This window comes from Cuculus canorus, chromosome 4 (genome assembly GCF_017976375.1).
Source record: "Cuculus canorus isolate bCucCan1 chromosome 4, bCucCan1.pri, whole genome shotgun sequence".
Lineage (NCBI taxonomy): Eukaryota > Metazoa > Chordata > Aves > Cuculiformes > Cuculidae > Cuculus > Cuculus canorus.
The window spans coordinates 45,271,874-45,292,509 of NC_071404.1; the positions used below are offsets into that span (position 1 = coordinate 45,271,874).

A 20,636-nucleotide genomic window follows, 5' to 3' on the forward strand; every position below is an offset into this window, starting at 1 on the left:
GAGTGTCTTTGCAACAGTATACATTAGATGCATGAGTCTGAGAAAAAGTAATCAATGGAAATAGAGGGGTGAGCTGTCATCCAGGAACGGCAGAGGTGAGAGCTCCTAGTTTTCAGTTACTGCTTTCAATGCTAAATGTATTATTTTAGCTGTTATTTAATATGAAACGCTGACATAGTTTGGGATATTCCCCATTTCAATAGATGACAACCACTAAATTAATAAGCTGTCACATACCTTCTGATGATTATGTATGGGTTTACTGAACAATCCATATTTTTTCCACCCTGCAAGCTGGTGCAGCTCCCAAAAGAAGTGGGCAGTGCCCTCTTTCCAAGACAGCCTGCATCCTTTTGATTCAGTCACTCTTCAGGCATAGGAGGAAATTCCCCCACCTGCTGGACAGGCAACCTTGTCAAGAAGGCTTTCAAATAAGAAACAGATATATGTTCTACCTTCAAGAACAAGTTTGAGGATAATCTACAAAGGGAGGGTTCTAGGCTGTGGATTTTGAGTGAAACAGAGACACAAAAGCCCAAGAGAAGGGAAGAATTAGATGCAAAGGAAAAATGACTATAGCTTATTAACTGACCAAATTTAGGTGCTTGTTCTGAAACTTAAATGTTTGGATTACAATTTAGTCACAAATCTCTCCCAGTACTACCCGTGATGTACACGGTTTAAAGGCAAGCTTTGAAGCCTAGGGTTAGTTGTCAAAATCTCCATCTAAATCAACAGAGAAGTTCTCATAGCTTAATAGTCACTACTTATTTCCTTGGAAGGCGCTTAACGTGCAGTCCTAGATGTCATAAATTTTCCTAATTTTTTTCTGTGTTTATGAATATGTTAATTCCCTTTTTCATGTCATATAAAATGAAGTTTAAGAATGAAATCTTGGGTACAGAGCTGCTGGCTATGGGGAGTATTTAAGCCTCTCCAAAAAAATAATTAAACAATTAATAATTTGGAAACTTGAAATTTCTAGGGCAAAACAGTACATTGAAATTAATCTAAACAAATAACCATGGTAAAGAGAGGGAGAAGCACAGAAATCTTTAATATAATATGAAATTAGCACATCTAATTCATCATCAGGGCAGCCTGATTCAGTGGGACGTCTCTGCCCACCGCAGGGGGTTTGGAACTAGATGAGGTCTTTAAGGTCCCTTCCAACCCTAACTATTCTATGATTCTGTGATCTTTAGCTCTATATTACAACAGCTTTTTGCAGTCTGAACTTTTGCCTTCCATGCACAACTATGCTATTATTATAGAAAAGAGAATCTGTTTTAACTGATAACAGCACTTCTAAAACAGCCAATTAAAAGACAAATAAATAAGCTTACTAGTTACAACAGAAGGGAGAAGAGGGTACATTTTAATGCCATTGTTACTGAAAATCCCGGCACAGAGCAACGGCATAAATAAGTACATCTTGGCAAAAGTAAGAAAAAATAATTTGCTAGCACGCAACTGTTTTTTGTCTTTTTATTCTCAATATAGGTCTAGTGAGCACAAACGAGATGCCAGAACTGCATCTACTTTTCTGCCAATAGAGAGCAGAAGTCCTTGTACATTACAAGTTCTTCCATGGGCACATAATAATTTTCAGACTCTCTCTCAAAGAAAAAAAGAGAGGAGGTTTAAAAAAAAAAAAAGGGGGACAAAAGCATGCAGTTAAAAGCAGACACATGTCTGAAAATAAGAAAAAGCCACTGCTCTTTCTTGCTCAAGTTATTAGTCAATAGTCAAGTTCTTCACCTTTAGAAGTAGTTAATAAGTAACTTTAGCTGCAATTCTAATTGAATACAATACATGCCTTTTCATCTCCCATTTTCTCAGGATCATATGCAACAGCAGTCAGTTTCTTTAATCACAAATCAAAGCCTCTTTATAACTAATACTCTAGACTTAAAACCTCCCTCTCTTGGCTTCTTCCTAATGTGGAACTAAGCAGTTCTCTCTTTTCTGCATGTTGTTAGCTGCAGGATCCCAGCCTCTCTTTCTCCACTGCCAGTACACAATTGCTGCTTCATCTCAGAAGAAAGACAACCATTACTGATGGGCATAGTAGGAGATGTAGCCAGAGAACTGGTTTCACAGAAGGGGCAAACCGAAAACTTAGACATAATCTTTAACTCTTCCTCTGTATAATTTACATTAGAATGGAGAGAAGAGGTGCAAGGTTGGAAGTATAAGCAAGTGCTTTTGAGACCCAAAGGTTACTCTACATTTGGATGAAGGAATCATACATTGGTGAGCTACTCCAAGCACCTTAGCAGAATGGGGATCAGAATTAATTTCCTGGAGTTTCTTGAAAGTCACAGATTCTTCAGTGGGGCAACAAAACACTAACCTGTAAGTAGAGCAAGGATTGAGCTAAGTTGGAAAGTATATCATTTCCACATGCATTTTCTTCCCCTCTCCCACAGAAATGTCGGATAGACAGAATTAACTCTATACCAGCACAGACTTCCCCCCCCCCCTTCTTAAAGCACCGTGTCAGCTGTTCAAGTTCCAAAATCTTGATTTCAGTGAAAAAAAGAGTTGTTTCCATTTGCCTAAGTATATTTATCATTAAAAGTTTTGTTGTACTTTTTCATGCGTTTAAATAATAAGACTCAGTATCCTTGCCAAGACAGAAAAGGACAGGGCCTGGTTAAGTGGCACGAGCAGGCACATGCAAACATATCCCCTCACAGCTCTACAATATGTATCTGATTCTGCAGTATGCATCTCTGCTATTCTAACAGAGATTATCTTTGGTGACCAAAATGTACAACTGTTTGCACAGTAACAATACACACATTATTTTTAGCTCAGACATGTGGCACTACTCATTCTGTAGCTGTTTTCATGCATTAATACATTGCAATACAAAGCCCTTACTGCAAGAACGCAAATTAATTTCAAGCAACAAGACTTTTTGGACTGAAAATCCCTTTTGGCTACATTGGAATCGAGCTGTTGACTTTTCAAGCTACGAGATATGAATCATGGAAAATATTTCATTCTTAACCCCTCAAAGTACCAAATATTCCTGAACTAATGCAATATGCAGCTATGTGTTGGCTTAGAAATTACAACTTCTTTGCCAACGGTTAATTTAGATTATTAATCCAAGATTAGTTGCAAGTTTTTAAACTCTAAATAAATTCTTGTTCCTAAACAGCACAGGTTTTCAAAACAGGGAGTAAAACACACAGCCTATAAAAGGAAAAGATTTAAAGCAGAAATGGGACTTTTGACTTCTGCATATTTGGAACATTTAATCACCCTCTTGGTTATACGGAATAAGTTAGACTGGCAGCTTTTTCTTCAGCTGCTTTTTGAAAGTACATTTCTTTAACAGAGCCTTAATACTTTGTAATATGATTTAGAATCTAGTCCTGCATCTTTTACAGACAACCGTAGAATTCCTCTTTGTTTCAGGAGGGAAGAGGCCCAAAGATTTTAAGTGCTTGAAGGTATGGACCATAACTTTTTGTCCAGGATGAACAATAGCATGCATCCTTTCACATTTGTGTTACAAGATATTATGGAGAATGCTGTATGCATAAATTCACTAACATTAGAATTAGTAGGAGGACTTTACTTTTATTAGCTAGAGAACTATGCAAAACTTAATCTGTTTATAGCTGTAAGCACTAGGAAAAGAAATTGTGAGGAATAAAAAGACTTTCTCAGTACTTACACAGCTATAAAGAGATGTGGTTAGGAGGCAAAAAGTAATTTTTGAGACCTAAGTCTCAGGCAGACAAGCTTGGGCAGATTTAGCTGTGACACTTCTAAACACTGATGCTATTGAATCACCTGATTCTGCCCTTTTGCTGCAGACAACTCCCTACATACAATGGACATTCTGGGTCTGCCTTGCATAGTGTAATCTTAGCACATTGACATTCACTGCCAGTTTAAGTAGACGCTGCCAATTTCCAACTAAAATAAGCACGTATTTTATTCTGTTGTCCTTATCTGAGACAAAAATAAAATAGTTCGGGTCACAAAACTGTCGAAACAGCCACACTGTCTTGTGTAATTTCATCTAATTTTCACATTTCTTTTCCAGCTTTAAAATTTCTGTGGTTGCATGTGGGCACACAAAATTTGAATCCTATTTAGATTGTAAGCAAATGTGATTTTGATAGGTTCACATCTGTCTCAAGTAACCAGGAGCTTATCATTTGTAGTAAGATGCAAGTTTAAAACTAGAGATACTATTACATTATTTAACATCATTCTTCACATTACTAGAACACATTTTTCAAAGCTGAGGATGGCAGCATTCTGCGGCATAGATGAATCAAGGACAGGTGAGCACCCAGGCCCACACATATGTGTGCCAATGCACTGTTGCTGCAAGATGCACTCCTTGACCTGGATGTTCTTCCAGTCAGTGTTTGGATAAACCTGCGTCTTCCCTTAAAATGGTGACCTATTTGCACCACTACATGTGGCTGAGATCTTGAGACAGGCAAGTCAGCAGGGTGCTTCCAACCTCAGAAGCCCCTCAGGCAGTAACTGAATTTCTTGCAATCCCGTTTGACCTCACTGCATAGGAACTGGATACCCATATTTAGTTCAAATGGACAATGCCTCTGGTGAGGCTGGTGTCTCCATAGCAGAACTCCTCCAGTCCATAGACCTACCTTCTTTCTACCTCCTACAGACTTACCTGACATGACAAAAGAAGTGCAAAACTTTGATACACCTGGTGGAGAGCCTGATGCCAAACTACTATTTTCTTAAAAGTGCCTGTCAGCGATGGCCTTTTTTTCTGAGTCTGTTTCTAAGTAGGGTTTCACTATCACTCACACACATCCCCCCAAAAAGAAACTCAAAAAAGGAGTTCAGTTCAGAGGGGCAACAGACATTCTATTATGTTGTTCCCTGACAGCCACATCAAGAGCTGTCTGTAGAAGAACTTTCTGTCCCAGCAGCTATGAATCAGAAACTGGAGTTTCTCATCTGTAGCTACAATCAAGAATAGACTGTGGTCCATTCAGCCTTTTCAGATCCACTAGACTATCTGGAGAGAATAAGTGACACTTCTGAATTTCAAAAATTCAAATGCTCCTTTTAAGGTCACAGTGATCTTATACATCACTTTACTGAGGAGCATAAACAAGACTAGATTATAAGATGTACTCTTTGATATTTTCCATAGGACAACTCATTCTTTTGAACTGTAATTTTCTTCAAGGATTTTCTGTGAGGCTGCAAAGACCACAGCAACTTACCTTATCCAATGCTTTTGTCAGATCAATGAGAGCTTGCAAAATACCAGCTTCTGCACATTTGCCTTGATAAAAATCTCAATCAGATTTTTTTCCCTGGGAATGTCCCAATAGTTTCCATTCAACCTGCACTGAGATTCTGGAATTCTGCTTCCTGCAGAAACAAAACTCTGTTTGTCAAAAGCCAGTTGTCCTAGGCTACTTAGTTATGATCTTTTGACCTTTTTGCCATCTGGGCTAAGTGCTTTTCCATTCTTCCTGATTGTCACTGTATGTGACAATGTCAGCTGCACAGCTGTGTACCCACAGCCTTTTCCTTATCTAGTTTGAAATAGAATAAAAAAGAACAGAATAGACTATTCCAGTTGGAAGGGACATAAAATGGTCATCTAGTCCAACTGCCTGATAATTCAGGGCTGACAAAAAGCTAGAGCACGTTGTTAAAGGCTTTATCCAAATGTTTTGTAAACACTGACAGTCTTGTTGCATCAACCACCCATTTGACAAAGAAATGTTTCCTGATGTTCAGTCTAAACGTCCCCTAGTGCAGCTTTGAACCATTCTCATGCTTCCTATCACTGATACCACGGAGGAGAGAGCAGCACTGCCCTCTCCACTTCCCCTCCTCACGGAGGTGTAGAGAGCAATAAGCTCAACACTTCTGTGCAGTTTGAGCTGCCCTTGAGAACACTAATTCACATCAATAGCACACACTGAAATTATGTTCTGATAGTTTATGTTTGGCTGTTTATGTTTTGATTATGTTCTGATAGTTTATGGTTTTTTGTGCCAAAGACTTATATGGTTAGCACAAGAGTCAAATAAGTAATACTGCTTTAAAATGGGAAACAATTAAAATCCATTTTTCTCTCTTTCTTTTACAGTGGGACTATTCTAGTTGGACAGTATCCTCCTTTCTCCTCTTACCTTACCTTTCTCCTCTTACCTTTACTTTACCTAAAGTAAAGGTTTCTTTACTTTAAAATCTTCAATGCGTTTAACAATAATTAAGCTGCCATCCTCACAGTTACCTTGTGACCTCTCCACTAACCCATGCCCATCTTTTACTATTTATATGGAAACAATTAGCAGTGGTGGTTGTGTGCTTTAGATCCTGCTGTATCCCATGCTTATTTTCCTTACCTCTGGGCTATATAATTTAAGACAGCAATATTTCCCTGACCTTATTCCTCTCTAAACTAATGTGAGGCCTTAAATTATAAGTATTGTGATAATGTAAGCCATAATGGAGAAGCAGGGATCACAAGGAGATCTTAACAGTTGAGTAATCTGATTTGTCAGCATTACTTGGGTACGTCTAAGGTGTCCTAAAGGAGGGGGATATTAAAATATAAAGACAACTACATCAAGTGACATAAAAATCATTAGCAAAATGAATTTTCCAGACCAATTATTGGTAAATGTTGCTTAAATGTGCACTAAATAATCAATTCTGCAGCTGAATTTGTGTTTTATGAGAGTCAATAAATGCAGCTCAGGACAGACCTCATACACTGCATGCTTAGTCACATCTTTTGTAGTAATTATTTTTGCCAACTTTTAACTTAATTGCATAATGTTGCATAGCAACAGGTTATTCTGTTATTTGTTTTAATTTTTAAACAGATAAAAGTAGTACAATCTCTAACATTTCCAATTATAAAGCCTTTCATCTGACGAGCACTCATATGCTAAGAATAGAATAAGCCACTTATCCATTTATTCCCTTCAATTAACAGATTTCTGGCACTATGACTAGCAAATTCCATTTCTTTTGGATCCACATCAAGCAGCCAAGTACTGCATACAGCTTTTCTGATCCACTCCAGATGCAAGGTGCACTCTGCAGAATGGAAAGCACCAATATTCAAGAAAAAACCCACTCTCTGCTATGTCCAGCCTCAGTGGAAGCAGTTAAATTTGCAGTTCCAACAGAAAAGCCTGTCCTGAGACTGGACAGGTAGCTAAGCTCCAGGGAAGGAAAAAGGGGACATAAGCAAACTGACTTCAGAGACAGCAGAGCTTAGCTTTAACAAGTTCAGCAAGAACTAATTACTACTAATAAAGATATTTGATATCTATATCTTATAGAATTGTAAATTTAAACACAGGTTTAGATATTTTCTTCTATTATCATCTTTCCAGAAAAATGCAATTGTGCAGATTGTAGGAAATATAAGATACAGAAAAAAGCCTGCTTCACAGGACTATACTTTGCAGATCTTTATCCTCAACTACATATATTGATGTCTGTACATTATACAGCGATTTGACAAAAATAGACACTGGGATAGTATATGATGTAACCATGCTTTATACAGAATATGAATGAGGCAAACTTTCCAAACGAAGACATTGAGTAAGGCTTGGAAAAACTGACTTTGCCAGCTCCTGTTCTGATACAAAGCCCAAAGCCATAAGTTTAAAACCTCCGGGTTTGTGTATTGGCCTAAGAACATCATAGCTTATGCTCAGAGCTAAATATGCAATAGTACTGTAAAGCACCAGGTTTAATCTTATTTTAAATCTTTTTACATTAGCAATAGCAAAGAAATACTCTGTGTTTGGGTTTTTGCAGGATCCATGAGAAATTATGCTGCAACATCCTGCAGCAGTATCATCAGCATTTTCTCCTGTTTTCAAAATGTCTGGTAAATCAATTTTCCTTGCTCAGGCTGAAATTTCGGGCACTAGTAGGATTACCTTTTCTGATAAATGGTTAGAATCTTACAATACATTATGAAGATATGCAAAAAAAATCTCAGTTCTTTTACAATGACCACATTCGCACTCAAATCCATCTAAAATATCCTCTCCAAAGGGTAACCTAATGCAGAAACGATTACACAGCCATCCCTCAAATCAATGTGCTACATGACTATGAGAATAAGCGGCTGTTGCACTCATGGAGCCTGTATTTCTCACTCTTACATAACCTTAATTGCTCTTTCTTTCATTTGTAGTACTGCATCTGCTACTTAATAACATGTATTTTGGCACGATGGGGTGATGATGTAGCTAGTCCTATGCAAATATATTCAGTAACACAGGATATAGTCTGTGACCCAAAGCAAGAATTTTGCTAGTTTTAATGATCACTAATATTTTGTCCTTTACTTTACAGTATTATATGGGACCTGAAATATAGGTTAAGTCTTTTCCACTCCCTCATCCCACAGGGAATTTTCCCTGCCCCAGGCACATGACTTTTTTTTTGCCCCCCAAAGCATGCATGTGACTGTTATGATGACGGAGGATATTTTCAAAAATAATTTTCTTCATTCACTGAAAATTGCCTTAGGAGCATTGAAACAAAAAGTGATCCCACCCCTTTCAGTTGCTACTATAACAGGTAAATACACAGCATTTTGGAATAGACTTCTCAGGGCTTCAACAGAGGAGAGACAATGAGTTGACTTTGCCAAAATTTCTTCAGACATTTTAGCCTTTAGTGAGACATCAGATGAAGGGCAACACCAAAATCCTGGAAGATTTTACCCCATTGACTCCAAGCCTGTTGGCTTTTTCAAAGCGCAATTATAACATCAATTGCGCTCCCTTCACCACTGAGATTTCTTTCTAAAGAGGCTGATTTGCCTGCCCTGTTCTTCCATATCTCATACTCTCCTCCAAAAACAGGCTCCCTATTACAGTGACTCCAAAGACAATGAAATAGGGTCCATCCACTTGAGAGTTGGAGAAGTGTCTTTCTACTTTTCAGCCCCGGACTTTTCCTTTCCCAGTTCCAGGTTTTATCTAGCTCTTTACAGTTTTAAGAAGTGTCTGTGGCAGAGGCCATTTAAAAAGGTCTTTTTTCCTACACTAGGTTTGAAAAAAAATCTATCTGGCTTTCCATTTTGAAAGCATTTTAACAGCTTCAGAACTGTTGTGAAATTCCATACAATTCCATTCTCTGGAGAGTCCTAAACTCTCAATTTGAAATCAAGTTGAATGGAGGATATATGCATAGCAAACTGACAACAAATCCTCTTTATTACTCACAGTCCATGTCTGTCTGTCTGTCTAATTATGAAAGCAATGTTTACAATAAAAGAAATTCTTAGCCTGAAATGTAACCAATGCTCAGTGCACGGCTTAAAGCAGAAAATTGCAAGATAGGAAGAAACACAAGATCTAATCTAAATGCTCAAGTGCTTAAGTACTAAAAACCTAGCATAACCTGAAATAAAAGATGTGGATTAGTTTCTAGGCCACAAGTTTGGACAGTTGCATGTTGCTCAGGAATGTTCAGGAAACGTGCTCAGAAAGGAAAAAAAGGATTTTACTCTGTGCACACCATTTCTCTTCATCTGTAAAATTAACTGACAAATTGCACTGGGGTGATACATGTAGAATTTTCAAAGTCTAATATTTGCCAAAATATTAGTTGTGTGTAATTTAACTGTCACAGCCAAAAGAATCAAGATGTGTAATGTGCATAGTCTTGGCAGCTTAGCCATCTAAAAGTCAAAAAAAGGAAAAAAAGCTGGTTAGAAGCTGAGGGAGCAAGAAACCAATTATGACTGTTTTTTCAAGGCAAGAATTTCTAAATCAGCTTCACTTTTTAAAATAGTCCTATGAATATGCAATACCCAATCTGGAACCAAGTAAAAATTTCTCAAAAAGGAACACGAGTAGACAACCATTTAGGAACAGTCAGGAAATCTATTTTAGCTGATCCAAAGCAAGTTTTATAGTCTGCTTTCTCCATTAAACCCCATCAGACCAACGTTTTCTTTTTTTTTTATTTAAGGTATCTTTACTTTACTTTCCTTCAGTTCAAATAAAAGATTGCCAAAGAAAATTTATGATTTTATTTCAGTTTCATAGGCCTTGGAGAAACTCTAAGATATTCTCTTGAGAAGGAATCTTTTCAAAGCTAAACTGTAGACAGCATTCAATAATTCTCAGATCCATATTTTGCTAATCCTTGATCAAATCAGATAAAAGTAATACTGGAAAGAAGAAAGAATGACATAACTATATATATTTTTTAATACTTGTATATATAAAATTGTCTCTTACATTACCTGGTACAGTAAGAACACCTTTGATGCATTTCAATCTATAAAGTTCAATAGCTCTGCATTCATATCTATCAGGGAAGAGTGGGCCAGCAGCTGAAGCAACTGCTGGCCTGGATAATTTCTTGACTGTAAAAACTAAACAGCCCACTACAAATCTGGAAAAATGAGAATCAAGAATACCTACTGTACTGTAGAGGCCTACAAAAGATTCACTAGGGAGTACTAACTTTATTATGTAAGTGTTTTTCAAAGTATGTACACTGCTTTTATATTAAAAGCAGAAAATGTACAGTAAGTCATGGCAAATCTACAATTTGGCTACACAGAGACCCAAATACTGACTTTTCCTACTTGGATGCACCTGAAAGAAAGAAAGAACCAACAGTAGCTCCTACCTTAGTGTGCGTGTGCCCAAGGTAATCATAATGCAGCTGCTTGAACTTCCTGACTATACAGGGAAACCAAATTTTGCTACTGGCAGAAATTCCTGTGTCAGGTGCATGTCTTCTGTGTCCAGAGACGGAGCTCAGCTTTTTATTGGCTGCCTCTTGCAGCGAGTGCTGGGAGGAGCTCATAACTTACTTCTTTATAACTATTATAGCAGCTCCTTCTGCTCTGCCGTCTCATGGAAATATAACTTCTTTTGCCTTATATTGATGTAAATGTTGGACCCCCAACTCCTAGCACAGACTCATGTTCTCCCCTTTTTACAGTAGGAGTAACTGCTACAGGGAGAAATAAAGACATTGCTCACAGTGACAACAGAGATTACTGTGACAATCAAGGGACAATTTGAATATAATATACACACAGAGAAGGCAAGTGTGGTTGGCACTTTCCCAGCTTGCAATTACAGAATTTCAGATATGTTCCTAAGAAAGCATACAGCGTGCACATAACCATGTGATGTTGCAAGAAGCACTATATATGGTAGTTACATGGGAATAGCAAACTAAGAGAGATGAGATATAGGTGTATAAAATTTCAATATGTAGGTTCTACTTTGTTCTTTAATAATACGTATTTTGAATATTCAGTCTGACACTTTATCAACGATTCAGACTGCATAGAAACATTAATACGATGTCCTGGTAGTACAAAGACTTGATATTCACAGAGAATTCAAACAAAAAATATTTTGTATGATTACAGAACTATAAAATCTGTGTAAGTGAGGCACATATAATAAAAAAAAAAAAAATCCCCATATAATCAACTTCTCTAATCGCAACTCATTCATCAGCTTTCCCAGAGCATCTGTTTGCATTTCTAGTGTCATCAGTGATGACAATAAATAAATCCTGTTTTGAAGATTATTTAAATACAATAGGACTGGACTGTAAACATGGCTGTTCAAAGTTGTCTTTCCCTCTTCCTTTCAGCTGGAACAGAAGCTACTGATAAGCAGGACAATCAGAAGTGCTATAACATAGAACTAAGATATTTATCATCTCACTTTGAAAGCTGAAGTATCCAATTATAACGGTGGGTTATAAAGATAGAGTTGAAATTCGAGTTGTCAAAGTGGTCTAGAGAAGGTACACGTTACAGAAGTCATTTGCAGTCGAGTGCCTTACTCCATTTGGACCTTAATAAATGTAGCCTAGAAACAGTACAAAGCTGAGAGAAGTGACCAGCTGCAGTCACTAGGAGGCTCACATGACACTATCAAGAAGAAATAAATTATAAATGGTCCTTCTGGCACTCACATTTATGGATTAGCTGTAAGGGTGAGTCTAGAAAAATAACAGTTTGGCTAAAGTATTTCTCATTTGTGGTATCAAATTGAAGTTTAAAACAAACAAAACCTCACAAACAACACCCCCCACAAGCAAAATCTTTAGTAGTTTTTGCAAATCAGATATGAAAAATATTTTGTTTTTCTCCCCGCTGGCTTTTTTATGCCAAGCGTATTTCTGATCACCTCATATATCTCATAATAGATGTATTTATAAACATCCATACCTATACATTCAGCTCCACAAAGGAGTTTCTTGCAGATAACAAGAATTTTCTCAGATTTCAATAAAAGTTAACCAGCTATACTGTTTTTTGGGTTTTTTTTTTAATTGTCTCATCCAGTAGAATAGAACAGTGTGTGCTGCAATTACTCTGAAGAGACCTTACATAAAAGGCTTGAGTAAATAATCAACTACATGTTAGCAATCTGAAACACAAATAGTATATTACAAAGACAGGTAAACCAAGGGTATCAAAAATAGAAAATAAAGTTAAGATTTTTGGATAATTTCTCTGTGACTTCTGTCACATTGTGGCACTGAGCTGTAAAGCTGCTATGATTTTTTTCAATTATGTAACTCAACCCCCTTGCATTGCAAGATCATTGCCTTCAAGCTTGCTATCAGCAAGCAGAATCCTACTTTGGGCACAAATTCTTCTCCCTCCCATCTTCCCCACTTCCTTTGTTTTTTCCTCCTTTTCTAAATCCCAAGTTCCTTCATAAGGCTCCACTAGGCAAGAGGATTACCTCCCAAAAACTGATACCACTTATTCATTCAGAAAACAGTTTTCATTCTTGTTTGGAATATACACTGCTCCCATCTCAGAAATGCTAATATCCCATGACTGTACAGGCTGCGGTCATCTGCTGTCCTCAAACAGATGTTTCACTAAGCTCTAAATAAATCATTAGTCCACAGTGAGATAAAATGCTTTTTCCTGCATCACACAACAGTGTTCAAATTTCAAGATGAAGGCTTTGCACACAATTAATCACATATTTCATGGCAGCATACATACAGCCATATGTATTCTTATATGCCATATACAAGTTTATGAACAGGATTAACGCACGCAACTTCTTACTACAGGATCTTGACTGCCTTTTGTTTGCTTTCAGTCACTGAGAGGTAGATCAGTCTTCCAAAGAAAAATTATCAGTGACTTTTTGGCATAATGGCCCAAGTATGATACCCCATGCTAAGGGCATATTTTAACTCTTTCATTTTCCTGTCCAGTGAAACAATCAGGAAATAGCTGAGTAAGATGAGGTTTATGATGCATATTCCTAATGAAAGGGAAACTTTGAAATTAGGAAACACTGGGAGTTAACTGCACAGTAGGAACATGGTATCCACAGTACTTTCCTTCTTATCACACTCCTAAACTTATGCTAACAGAATTTTATCTTTCCCATTAAGAGAGCAGTAAAGTATGAGATAGGTGTGGTTCTTAATAAATATTCATAACCCGAGGGCACTGTACAGTGCAGACAGAATGCTACCATGGGCAGGGACACCTCTCAATAGATCAGGCTGCCCAAGGCCCCATCCAGCCTGGACTTGAACACTTCCAGGGAGGCGGCACCCACAATTTCCCTGGGCAACCTGTGCCAGTGCCTCACCCCTCTCATCATGAAGAATTTCTTTCTAATGTATAATCTAAATCTTCCCCCTTTCAATTTAAAGATATTCCCAATCATCCTATTAGTACATGCCCTTGTAAAAAGTCCCCCCCCCCCATAATTCATCTACAGTATTAAATTTTGATTTAGGGACAATATAAAGAGTTACAAGAGTCACAAATTACTCCTTCTGTTATGGCAAAAACAGTAAAAACTACTTTCAAGGGGCAAAGTTTACAGGTTTTGGCCCTCTTTAGCAGTGCTGAATAAGACAACCGCTTGTCCTCTTCCAGAACCATGTCACGATAGGTCTGTGATAATTATGCAATGTTTCGGACAACATCAAAAGTTGTTCAGGTTCATTCACTGTTTTTTGTCCTTCTGTTCTGCTAGATAATGAATAATTTGTGCCATTTTCAGCTTGTCAGAAACAAGTGGAATGAGATAAATCTGCTTTTTTGTTTTGTTATTCTCCCCTCTCTCACAAGTTTAAATATTTACATTCTAATTACAAAATAAAAAGATGCCAATGATTTGTTCCACCTTGGTAGACCCTCAAGTATTTCAGTTTCTGACTTTAGCTGTACTCTGCCACAGATGCCTTTTCTTTATGAAAAGACTTAATAGCTTCTGGTTTAAATGAACTGAAAAAATGTTGTTGAAGGAAGGAAGCAGTGAATAAGATTATACTGAGATCTGATTTTAAGGCAAGTTAAAATAAGAGAGTTTCAGCATGTTTCTGCAAATATTTTGGCCCGTATAAGTAATAAATATATTCTCATTGGAAAGTAAATTGCTTAACACACTTCTTTCTGACAGCATTTTTGTGTCAAACTACATCAGGATTTTCCCTTGAAGGATCTTTCATAAACTAAGACATATCAGGTTGAGCTAATCCTTACATACCATGCTCAGATTACTGCACCCTTGAGGAAAAAATTAAAATATTTATCTCCCCATGGATGTAGGATCACCTCCTGTTAATCTTGTCCTTGTAAGAGTATTCATTCCGTCAATGTACAAAGATAAAGAATGGAAAAGAAAAAGGTTAATTGGTATTTTGTTATATTGCATTAGTTTAACCTGTATATTCCTCTCATCTCAAAGAGCTTTTAAGTGCTTGTTAAGAAGGCAGCTGGAAGTCCAACATCCTTCACAGCTGTATGTTTATTGCTTTCTCCAAACCTAGTTCTGTGCCCCATCCTAAGTTCCCAAACATTTAAAATAAAATTTGTTCTGATTTAGTCCTAATCACACTAGGTGGTAAAAGAGAACAGGAAACAAAGCCATTTTAAAAAAAAATAATTTTGGCAGGTATATCAGATGAATAATTAAGCACATCCTTCACTCGACAATGCAAAGAGAAGTTAATTCCTGGATGTTTTTGCTAGGAGCCATTGTGCAGTAGCTCCAAAGTATGTGGGGTGGCACTGGGGTCTGATGTGATGCAAAGAGAGTTAGGGATTAGATTCTTGAGAGATTGCAAGAGTTGTCTGGGGTTAATAAAACGAACAAAGTAAAGAGAAAACATTGCCTGTAATGAATACTATTGATTATGAAACTGCCTCCAAAGGGAGTAGTGTTTACCTTTTAAGAACACAACCAATCAAAGGCCTAAAGATTGTCTTGCAAAAGGACACAGCTGTACTAACAGAAAGTGGGTCTTGACCTCAGGAGATTTTTAGCTTTTTAATTTTTTTATGCAAAACGTGGTATTTGTGTGTGAGTGCAAAATGCAATAAATGTTTCTACTTGTCCCTACACAACGGTCAATGTGACTCTGCAGGTGCCAGCTGGTGACGTGATTTGCATGAACAAGCTACTCATTCCATCAATCACGTCTGCAACAGCCATAGACAAACGTCGTGTCCCACATGCATTTACTACATTGAAATTAAACTCCTGTAAAAAGTTACATTTTACCGTGGGAGCCGTAAGTCACTAAACTCCAGATTCCCCAGATCTGAAATTTCTTGCCACAGGTTTCTCTAACCAGTCCTACAAATGGTATTTGATAGAAAAAAATGAAACCCATACTGACTAGGGGATTTCACGTTTCTGCATCCACCTAAATCAAACCAGTTTTTATTCCAATATAATCAGAGATGTTTCTTCCACAGAATTATCTATTTAGTTCCTTCCAAAGAAACAAAAATAAGTGCTTGGCCTCACTGGGAAATCCCAAAGATTAATTCTGTATTGTAAAAAGATAACTGTGTAGGTTTCTTTGGTCTTTTACTGGAACCCATATGTGGAAAATCAAAGTATGCATCATGCTGTTTGAAAAATAAAGCAGTTTCTAGAGAGAAAGTGTAATAATACTGTTCCCTCCCTGCATTTACCCTCTCCCTCCAAAAGAGTACTTTAAGTCTTCCCACTCCCTGACCCTCAGATTCCCAAAACATTGATTTGAGGGTTTCCTGGTCAAAGACTTAGAATTTTAGAAGCTATATAATCTGTTCCTCAACCAGAAAAAGCATGTTATACGTAGATACAAATTAGATGGAAGAAAGCAATACCTACCTTATTATTGTTTTCATAAAACAATCAATGATGTTAAAGAACACATTTTGTCACAGTCAGAAGTGATCACAGCAGGAAGAAAAAAAAAAAAAAACAGAAATGCATGTGCCTGTACCTCACATCTCAGAGAGCTTCCCAAAAATGGCAGTGCATACAAAAACTTACAGGCCCAAATGTTTTCCTAATATACTTCAACTAGGAAACAATATCAATGAAGGAATCTTATCAATCCCATTTTACTGTCTACTTGGTTTGCTATTACAATGTCATCAATTCCAGCTAGCTTTCTGCATAAGGTTTTGAGGGTGGTTTTCTTCTCCAGTGTCACTCTTATATATATTATACTATATTACTGATTTGCGTCTGAAGTTTAAAAATCAGTGGTGTGCTAAAACAATGTGGAAATACCATCTAGTTCTGGAATCAGATTTAGGCTCTTCACATCAGCCACGCAAATTGTGATGATTCACTACCAGAGCTGCAGAAATCAAGTCTTGTCTGATTGAAACATTTGGTATGAGGACATGATGTTTCTTTGTAGGCTGCTAGAATGCAATTTAAATAAATGTTCCTCGCCTTGTTTCCAGACAATTATAGCTGACCTCGTGAGTGTGCCATGATTGTTGCATAAACTGTCAAAACTGAGAGAACTAGTAGGATATTTACAGATCGTTGAGAAATGTCAGTCAGAGAAGCAGTTCATCTGAAATGCTATGCTTATAAGGATAATGAAATAGAGTAGCTATTTCAATAAAGTTACAGAAAAAGGTGCTGTTAATAAGAATCTGTAAATCTCTCAAAAAATAAAACAAGCACCACTTGTAATTTCTATGTTGCTAGTCTTCTTAAGTCAAAGGAGATTTGTACCTATCCTTAATAAAGCTCAATTTAGCATCTCTAGAGAACTAAATAAAATCCAAAATGGTAGTTACATGTAACTGAACTTGTTGCCCTCCAGTCACTCAGTAACTTTCTACAAATATCGGACAGGGATTAGGGTAAAATAAATCATAAAAGAAATGAATTGCACAACTGTGAAGCATGCTGATCTCTTCTTATTGCTATAATCATATCAGGTCACAATTAAGTTTCTGTGTTGGAAGTGCAGATCTGATGATATTACAGTGCATATTGGTTCTGACTGTTTGCTGGAGATAGAAGTGAAAGCCTTGGGTTTCTTTCCTTGAGCTCTTCTTGGGGAGAGCTGGAGCGAACTAAAGACCATACAAAATAATATTTAAACTAGAGAGTTTTTCATATCTTGGTTAACTCTTGGGTGTATTTACACAGCATTAATTATTACTGAATGCAGTTATTTTATATACTATCTGAATAGAACTTTGTTGCACAGTTTCATTAGCTAACTTTTAGTTAATTTATACCTAAAGGGAGACAAAGACTTTAACTAAATGCTTTTTTTCCCCAAACATACAAAGCTCCTTGCTTTAGTGTTCAATTACATGACCTGAATATTATCTTCTGAGCCAATGGAAGAGGAATAAGTCAGTTTTAACTTCTCTTAGGTTCCAGCTCTTACTTTAAGAGGTAATGGAGTTTCTCATTTGTGACTGACACCCCAAACAAGGGCAGAAGGACAGAGCAGATCTTCTTTGGCATTTATTATTCTCATTTTTCCAAATAAGCACAAGTGGTCACTACTGGATTCAAGCATTTTCATGTTTCAGGTCACACACTCTTTTTCAGACATATTTGAGCGGAGTTAAAGATGGCTAATACCCAGAACATTGCACCACACCGGATTACCAAGAACATCCCATCCTATGCAACAGTAAGCAACAGCAAATAGTTTTCTCCAATTGAAAAACTACACAAAATTCTGTCTTTTAAGAAGAAATCAAGCCATACAAGAACAGCTGAAGGGTCTTGACTTAGAATCATATTACCAGTATGAAAACAGGGAAGTTTTTTTGAGCCAGAAGGCAAGAGTCCCTTTCCAGTGCTGCTGAGAAAAAAAAAGTGTTCAAACCTGGCAATTCAGTCATAAGGGGGCTTGCCTAGACTTCTTTTATTCTGTGGTCTTTGTGGTACCTAAGCATCCAGGAAGAGGATGATATCACCGTGGAAGTAAGCACATGTTCCTCTCAGTGCGCCTAGGCAGATATTTATGGAGAGTATTCTCCTCTGGTAAAACTATGATTTTCCTTTCTTCCCCTTTCTAAACATGTTTCACATTGAAAAGGTAAGACAGAGTGGCGATGAAACTCATATTGGAAGTACTTAGCTCAAGACAACAGAGTCAGCCTCTCCAGTTCTTAGACGTTTAACAATATTATTCCTTTAAAAAGAACCCAAGATCCAAACTAAAAAACAAAGTGTCATGGTATTTTTTTCCTATTTTGATTTCTCAGCGTTGTAAGGAAGACAACTACTAGTTAAGTCAGAATTGGTAAATAGATGTACTGTGTACGAGTATATACCCAACCTAAGATTAAAAGTAAACTCTGCAGCAGCTGCAATATTTTAAGCAGTTACCACTAGATCTTCTTCGTATATATCTTCTGAGTTTCCCAGTAATTACTAGCGGTATACAGCATACCATTTTCCTGTCTCATTAAAAGCCCAATAGTATAATTAGGTCTCACGGAAACCCCAAAACTGTCCATCATAACTTGCTATAAAAGATATAAAAATAAAAACAAAACCTTTATCTCCAATTCAAGATTAAGAAGACATATTGGGAACTCGCACAGATCAAGACCTAATCTCATAGATACTTCTCAGCCAAACAGTACGTGGCTAGATTAGGGATCTGTGTCAATAGGATCCTGTGCACTCAAGAAAAAAAATTGGTGATTGTTTAGAAATCACAAGAATCACAGAATATGCACGTGGCAACATTTAATATAAATGAAACTACTAAGCATAAAAAGTCAGTGAACAGTTGCCAGGCAATCCCCCTTCAACAGAGTAAAACGTGAGTAGCTCTTAAGGAACTAAACTATACAGTCAAAAGTAGTGTTTTGCTTAACTAGCAATAAACTAGGTATCAGTCGAGGTAGCAAAAATCACTGTAAAGTACACAGGTTTTCTACTTCTAGCAGTCGTTTTCTTCATGGCAGTTGACATCTTTCGAAAATTTACCACCGAAGTGAGAAGAGACACTGGAAGGGGAAATAATTTGTTACTGCACACTGAATTCCCAGGACTGATGCTGGGGCAGAAAGTAGGTTAAGCAGGCTAGGCAGCTACAGATTTGAGCTATAAAATACAATTCTAGCTTAAAGTTTTTCACATGTATTTTTTATCTCAGTCCTTTACCTAAAATCCTGGTTGTGAACACTTGCTGAAAAGATACTTTTGCTTGACTGTTAAGCCTTTGTAGAGCTAAAGTGGGGAGGAGGAGGAAGATGGGAGATGAATCAGAAGAAAACTGAGACTCTTAACAGCATCCAGGGGCTAAGGAGTGTTTCCTGTCAAGGATCAGCCTGAAAGAACCTGGGTGGGACCTGTACTGTCAGTGACAGTTTCTGGGAAGAAGCTCCCTCCGGCAGGTATAAATCAATAAATACTCTGCTGCAAAGGAAAAGTGGATGAGAGACATGGCAACAGTTCTGGGAGAAACGCGTATTATTATAACTTCAGGCAAAACGAAGCTGACAAATGATATCACTTTCACTCCCAAAGAGGCAGTACACATCTAGGAGAACACACTCAAATGTTAAGGACTCTGAAAGGAATGGGAACAACACCATTTATTTTCAATTCTGAAAGACATCTCCAGTGCCAGCCACTGGAAAATGTCTTGTATTTTCTTCATGGTATTATTTTAGTAAGCAAGTTTATGGGCAATAGAAATGACAATGTTTAAAGCAGTGATTAGAAATGACACAAAGTGATTTTTATAAAGCACTAAAACTTGAACAACAGAAACAGTAAGATCATTCACAACCTCTGATCATGTTACTTTTGCCAAAGCAATACCTGAATAATTTCCACTGTTAATTAAAATCACCCAGTTAAAGCAGAAGAACATGCTATCATGCACAGGAAAGGATTTGGAGGTACAGTGTTGTACCGTTGAGTTTTAAGCCACCCAGACACACTTGGCTGATTCATCTTGTCACTCGAGTTTTCACTGACATTCTACTCCTGCTTCTACTTGTATGTTTAACAGTGTTGCTATTTTCAGTTGTCAGGAAATAGATACCCTACCATGTACTGGATTCAAGCACCCTGACTTTTTCTTCCAAGTCTTCTAAAGTTTGACACAGAGGATGGCCAAAGTCCTCAGAGAGCAGATTCGAGCCTGAAAAGAAATTAGCATTTCCTCATATCAGCAACTACTGCAATGAATTTCTCTTCTGAACTGAACTTCTACACTACTTTGGCTTTGCTATCTCTAACACCTGTCCAGTAGCACGTGTATTTAAGTCCCCTCAACCATACTACAGAACACAATCACAGAATCATTGAATAGTTTGGAAGGGACCTTAAAGATCATCTCTGTTCCAGCTCCCTTGCCAT

The 20,636-nt window shown here is 37.3% G+C and overlaps 1 long non-coding RNA gene across 2 annotated transcripts in view; it reads right to left on the bottom strand.

The window, feature by feature from the left end:
- The window catches only part of LOC128852125 (uncharacterized), a 269,245-nt gene that overhangs the window by 19,785 nt on the left and 228,824 nt on the right, over positions 1 to 20,636 (bottom strand). Inside the window, exon 5 of one of the 2 annotated variants that reach the window (XR_008449773.1) lies at positions 19,244 to 20,418. The exons of the other annotated variant lie outside the window; for it this stretch is intronic. This is a non-coding gene — a long non-coding RNA (uncharacterized LOC128852125). Of the gene's footprint in view, positions 1 to 19,243; positions 20,419 to 20,636 lie in introns of those variants that run through there. 2 annotated transcript variants of the gene reach the window in all.